Source organism: Centropristis striata, chromosome 10 (genome assembly GCF_030273125.1).
Source record: "Centropristis striata isolate RG_2023a ecotype Rhode Island chromosome 10, C.striata_1.0, whole genome shotgun sequence".
Classification (NCBI taxonomy): domain Eukaryota; kingdom Metazoa; phylum Chordata; class Actinopteri; order Perciformes; family Serranidae; genus Centropristis; species Centropristis striata.
In genome coordinates this window covers 20,530,522-20,537,264 of record NC_081526.1, presented here as the reverse complement: position 1 = coordinate 20,537,264, position 6,743 = coordinate 20,530,522, and positions in this window count along the sequence as shown.

The following is a 6,743-nucleotide window of genomic DNA, read 5'->3' as shown; positions in this document are numbered from 1 at the left end:
TCGTTTAGAAAACTACAGTCAGAGACAATGGCCTTCACAGGGTTTTCCCTGGGTTTTTAGCGGTCTTAGGGGGGTGGGCAGCTGAAGCAGCGGGGTTAGCGTTCCTCGGCCTTACATTTTTTTAAAAAGCTTTTTTTTTACCAAAAAAAAGGGTGGGGGGTGGGAGGTGGGAGGGGCTAAATGAGAGCAAACACCTCACATAACATTTTTCACAGTCGGGAGATACCCTATTATAAAATCTTTGTTATCCAATACTGTGTCATTTTTAATTGCTGTCAACATGCTTTCCACTAGGACATGGAGCAGCCAGCCAGTGTTTTTTTCCATAAAAGCCCAAATTTGGTGGCCTCCCACAGATCTAATTCCACTATTCCATCATATACACTGAACTTAATCAATGTCTATTTTAAGATTTATTTTAAAGGAGAATAAGGGTTCTTGTATATTTAATTTAAGGCATCTTATTTTGACAGTCTTTTTGTAAATTCTGTGGTCAGTTCTGTTAACACACTGCACTCTTCTTTTGAAAACGGCATGTGTTTAGCGACAGGAAGTTATTTAAAACACTAAGTCACAATTTAGTGTGATTAAAACAACGTTAACTGTTAGCTAATGTTAGCTCACGGCTAACGAACGGCATATGCAACAGTGTATTTTGACCTCTGACCGCCCGGTAGGGTGGCCATTTCCTTCACATCAAAAAGGAGGACACTTTGCGGACAAGCAAGCAGATATTTGTTTGGTATGATCCGGTTTTAAGCAGAGTTGTACTCCGATTAGCTCGATGCTTGCTAGCATGTCTCTCGATAGCTGCTTTGCCTTTGCTGCTTTGGTAGCAACTTTGCGTGAGCCCGTTGTGGCGAATCAACACATGGCTCATTTGCATATTCTAATGAGCCATGTGTTGATAGTTCACAACACGAAAATGGTCGGCTGCGCCTGCAGCCGAACAGGGCATTTAAAAGCCGCACTGTCCGGCCTAAAGCCGGAGGGATGGCCCCCCTACCCGTAGATATATACAAAAAAGGTGTTTATATATATATATATCTATGACCCTACCGCCCGGACAGGTTGATTGGATTTAGTTCAGCGCGCGCACACACGCAGACGGTGAGACACGGAGCTAGGCCGTGGCCCTACTACTCTCTATATAGACCGTGAACAAGCTTGAACGCTCCCTTTTACGTTGATGACTCAAAACAAGTCGAAAATAACTTTGTGTGTTGTTGTGCTCACACAGTGCGAGTATCATTAGTGGTGCATTGATATTAATGATCATGTGAAATTTCACAGCGGCGCACGTAATTCATTCATTCAGCAGCGGCGCACGGGGTTTTTTTTAAACAGAAGGTGAAATGTCCGTACTATTTTTTCTCTTAGGCGGGAGGCAAAAATGCTTGGGCGCTGCGCCTAAGCCGTATAATGGCAGGGAAAACCCTGCCCTCATTTATCAAACGAGCGTACATCAGAAAGTGAGCGTAAAGTGGGCGTAAGAAAATTTCTACGCTAGCCTCTGCATTTATCAATTTGGACGTGAGCGGAGGGTACGATCAGATCTCACGTCTGCTCTCAGCTCGTGTATGCAAATTTGAGTCAGCGTGAAGTCCACAGGTCTGAGTCGGACAATTCATCTTAGACTATTGTATCGATGCCTGGAGCTGATAGAACTCTGTGGTGTTTTGATTTTTAATGGTGACAAAGCAAAACATGTTTAGACGACATAAAAAAATAAATTCACCCTGCGATCGTGAAATTCTTCAAACAGAATACGAGCCAAGGCTATAAAATGTTGTCGTCTTCTGCTGTTTATTGTTATCCTGCTCCGACACCGGAGCGTCAGCGACGCCTTCACCACCGCTGGTGCCTGAATAGAAACATTTCAGTGCTGCCACACGCTCCTCTGACTAGGACATCATTCTTAGTAAATGTAAAGAGGTGAATAATATATCTCCATCATAATAATAGCAATTATAATAATAATAATTATTATTATTATATAGATTATTAGGCTTTATATCACAATGTAATTACTCAAACCTCGCCGGGAGTTTAATGGTCCGCTACTCCGACAGCGGCACTGATTTCCTTCTTTTTCACTTTTTATGCTGCCAAACAAACAGCTGTTGTGTTGCAGCTGTTGGACGTCAGCGTTTCACTTTCTGCCTCTGAGAAATTCCTTTTCTTTTTGATTAAAACTTACTTTAAAACATTGTTTACCTCCTTCAACCATAAAGCTGTGAAAACTTCTAAGTCCGTGCTCCAAATGTAAAATATTCAGTGAACTTGTTTGAGTTTATAACTATAAGTACTTTTATTTCATAATCCTCCGTCGCTGCGTATTTCTTTAATATGTCTATACTGCCCCTCTTGTAATTTGTGACGGTGCACTTTGCTAATAAAGCTGACTTTAGAGGGTGAAAAAATCCTCTTTTTGGCTGTATTGCGCCCTTCAGTGTTGTAAACTCTATATCAGGGGTGTCAAACTCATTTTGGTCTGGGGGCCGCATACAGCTTTATCTGATCTCATGGGGCCAGACCAATACACTCATTGCAAAATTACATAGAACTAACAATAACTTTTTTCTTTGTATTATTGCAAAGAAAAAGTAAAATGTAAAAATCTTTATATTAAATGAATTTCCCTTTTACTAAATATATTATGAACAACCAAGTTTTTAAGAAAAGTATGTGCAATTTCAACAACACTTATACTCAGTTTAACATTTATTTAAGTGCATTATGCATAAAAACTGATCACAGTGATTGTACAGCATCGCAGAATATTTAGTCAGTTTTGTGGATCTTAAAAACACTGCCTTGTATGTTAAAATGCATCAAACACTTAAAAATCCATTTTATACATTTGAGAAGCAATTCTGAACACATGAACTGACTCTACACACTTGAAATCGTATGTGGCAGCTGTTTTAAAACAGATATTTGATAAAGTAAATTAGTCCCCTTCCTTGTTAATGCATAAAACATATACATATAAAAAAAACCTCATATACAAAACATATATGGCATGCATAAGAAAAATATTTTACTGAACAAAACTCTTCTGTTGTAAATCTGACTAGCACTGACTTTCACAGCAATTATTACACTGTAATAACTACAGTATTATAGTGCTGCATTCCATAGGATTTAGTCTTGCTCAGTATTTGCCCCTGAAACTTGGCATCTTTTCGCCTGCACAAGTGCATCAATATCAGGCATCATGTCCTGAGTAGCAGCCAATTTCAGAATCTCATTTAAGTGCTTATGTGTGAGCTTTGAGCGCAGCTTTGTTTTATTAATGTTCATTACTGAGAAAACTTGCTCACAAAGGTAGGTAGTCCCAAACATGGACAACATTTTTGCAGCCAGTGCTGTCAATTTAGGATAACCTGGTAGGAGATACTTATAAAATGTGTCCAAGCCCACAGAGGCAAATTTGTCCTTCAATTCCACATCACACTGCAAATCAATGATTTCAAGTTGCATGTCAAGTCACAGTCAGAAGCTCTGACTATGAATGGTGAGCGAAAAACTGCAAATTCTTTCTCGAGTTCGCTAAAGACCTGAAACCATTTTTCAAACTCCCTCAGCAACCCTGAAATCTTGTCTTTGTACTGTTGTATGTCAGGATTAACGCTTGCTGCGCATACATTTCTTAGACAGGGAAAATGAGCAGGGTCGCCGCTTGCCATCTGCGTCTCCCATAACGTGAGCTTTAACTTGAATGCGCGTATGCTGTCATGATACTGTGTTACATTTTTTTTGCGACCTTGTAACATTTTGTTAAGATTATTCAAGTGCTCTGTAATATCAACCATAAATGCAAGGTCCTGCAGCCATAGTGGGCACTGTAATTCTTTAACAGGTTTTCCTTTTTTCTCCATGAATTGTCCGATTTCCTCACGGAGATCAAAGAAGCACTTTAGCACAGCGCCTCTGCTTAACCATCTTACCTCCGTGTGGTATGGCAGACCATGGCTAATGTTACAGTCATTCAGAAAGCTGTCAAACTGACGATGATTGAGACCTCTGGCTCGGATGAAATTAACAGTTCGGACAACCACCTCCATGACGTGATCCATTTTTAGCGACTTGCAGCATAATGCCTCCTGATGCAAAATACAATGAAATGTCCAAAAATCACCCCCTCCATTTGCGGCTTGTACTTTCGCTTTGAACTTCGCAACAACACCTGCCTTTTTCCCGATCATTGACAGCGCACCATCTGTAGCCAGGTGCGCGACCAGTCCGCCCCGACTCCAACGACGGAGCGAAAAATGTCCTCAGCTGTCGTGGTGTCGGTCATAGGCACCAACTCGAGAAACTCCTCTGTGACAGTCAAAGTCTCGTCCACTCCACGAATAAATATGGCCAATTGAGCGACGTCTGTGATATCAGTACTCTCATCAATTGCAACAGAAAATGCCAGAAATGACTCCACTTTGCGTTTGAGTTGACTGTCCAAATCTGCCGATAGTTCCGAAATCCTGTCTGCCACGGTATTTCTCGTCAAGCTAATGTTGGCAAAAGCTTGTCGCTTCTCAGGACACACACTTTCGGCAGCCTTCAGCAAGCAGGTTTTGACGAACTCCCCCTCACAGTACGGCTTTGGATGCTATTTGGCTAGCAATTATGTAGCTGGCTTTCACCGCAGCATCACTGGCCTCTCGGCTCCGGGTGAAAATAGATTGTTGTTTTCTCAGACCCACCAACATTTCATTTACCTTCTGTTTTCTCAGTTCTCCGTGCAATCTGTTGTATTTTTCACCATGCTGAGTTTCATAGTGGCGCCGAATATTGTATTCCTTATGCATCGAAACTTGCTGCATGTACACAAGGCACACGGGCTTCCCATTCACCTCCGTGAACATATAGGAAGAGGTCCATTTTTCTTGAAAAACCCGATACTCTGTGTCCACTTTTCTCTTTTTCGACAACGACATTTCGCTGATGAGGGTGCCGAGGCCAACAGAAAAAGCGACTAAAGCGAAAGCAATCACCGCTTACAGACCCTGAAGCTCGCAGTGCTACCATCTGCTGTTAGTTTCGAAGAAGTGCTGCATCATGGTGTCTGGTCTGACTAAAACACAGCACCCCCTAGCGGACAATATAGGAACTGCAAATTTTAATGAAAATAAATGTCTTTTTTTTAATTTTTTATTTAATAATTCAGATTTATCCCCCGGGCCGGACTGAACCCCCTGGCGGGCCGGTTCCGGCCCGTGGGCCGTACGTTTGACACCCCTGCTCTATATATTAGGGCGTGGTATTTAAATTACGATTGTTTCGAGCCGCCACATTTATCAACAGCTGATCATTCTTATGCTGTGATTGGAGAGATACGATCGTTTGATAAATCACACGTGGACCCTGTTGTAAGACGAAATATACACTCAGATCTGCTCGTTTGATAAATGAGGGCCATTGTGTGCTACCATCGGCTCATCCATCAGTGCAATATCTTCCACTGTCTCTCTCTCCTCCTCACCTACCAGTGCAGTGAAATAGCCCATAATTAACTCTATCCAGTTTGTTATGTTTGTTGCTCTCAATGAAAACACCGGCATAGGTGTAGACATATTGAACAGCGACGTCACACACACGTGACTGCTTATATGGCATTATGGGTAATGCAGTTCACTCACTACTATCAACACATCTCCCCTTCTGAAAGAAAAGAAACATAACCCATAACTGCTTTCTTCTTCCATGTCACTAACCTGAAAAAATCTGCAGAACATATCAAAACACCATGAGAAAAATAACTTGTAACCACTTGTAACTTATAACCACAACCCCTGTAGAACCTGATAATGTAATAAATTCCTGTTAATGTAATAACCCCGTTAATGTAATAAAAATCTGCACTTGAGTCCAGTGAAAATGTAATAAAACCTGATAATGTAATAACTTCCCAATAATGTAATAAAGTGCATTTCCCAATAATGTAATACACTTTTAACCAATAATGTAGTAAAGTATTACATTAATGGGAGGTTTTACATTATCAGGTTAGCCTTCATTTCGCAAGTCCTGATAATGTAATAACTTCCAGATAATGTAATAAAGTGCAGCAGACCACCCATTACTTGAGTTCAAGTGGTGATACTGTGTATGCAACTCTAGCGCCACCAACAGGTCAAAGTTGAATGTTTATTAACTTTTGACCCGTTCATCCGTTTTTCACAAACGAGGTATCACTCGGACCCTTGGGCCAATCCGAACTCAATGCATTCTCAATGGGGGTTTTCGGCCATATTGGATTTTCCACCATCTTTGATTTGATCAGAAACCTTTAAAAGGCCTCTCTTATCACAAATTTTGTCTTCTCTTCTCTAATCTTGGCCCAGATGATCTTCAGACCATGACACACAAATGCATTCAACATCTTCTCGAAATTCAAAGGCACTTGGCTGTGACAGCCAATCAAACTTGATGGTGAGGTCACCAAACAGGAAGTAAGCCCATTTCTCAGTAACCCTTTAGCATATTTTAACCAAACTTGGTACATATAACATCATGACATCATCATATGACTCATGACATCATCCAGGGGACGCCCAAAACATCTGGTGACCTTTGACCTCTAGGGGGCCACATATTCTGTCCAATCTTCATGAAACTTGGCATATGATCTTCAGACCAAGTTGAACAAATGTGTCAAACAGCTTTTTCAAATTCAAAACCATTTGGCTCTCTGACAGCCATGATAATCTTGAGTGCAGTATCTCCAGAATGCATTG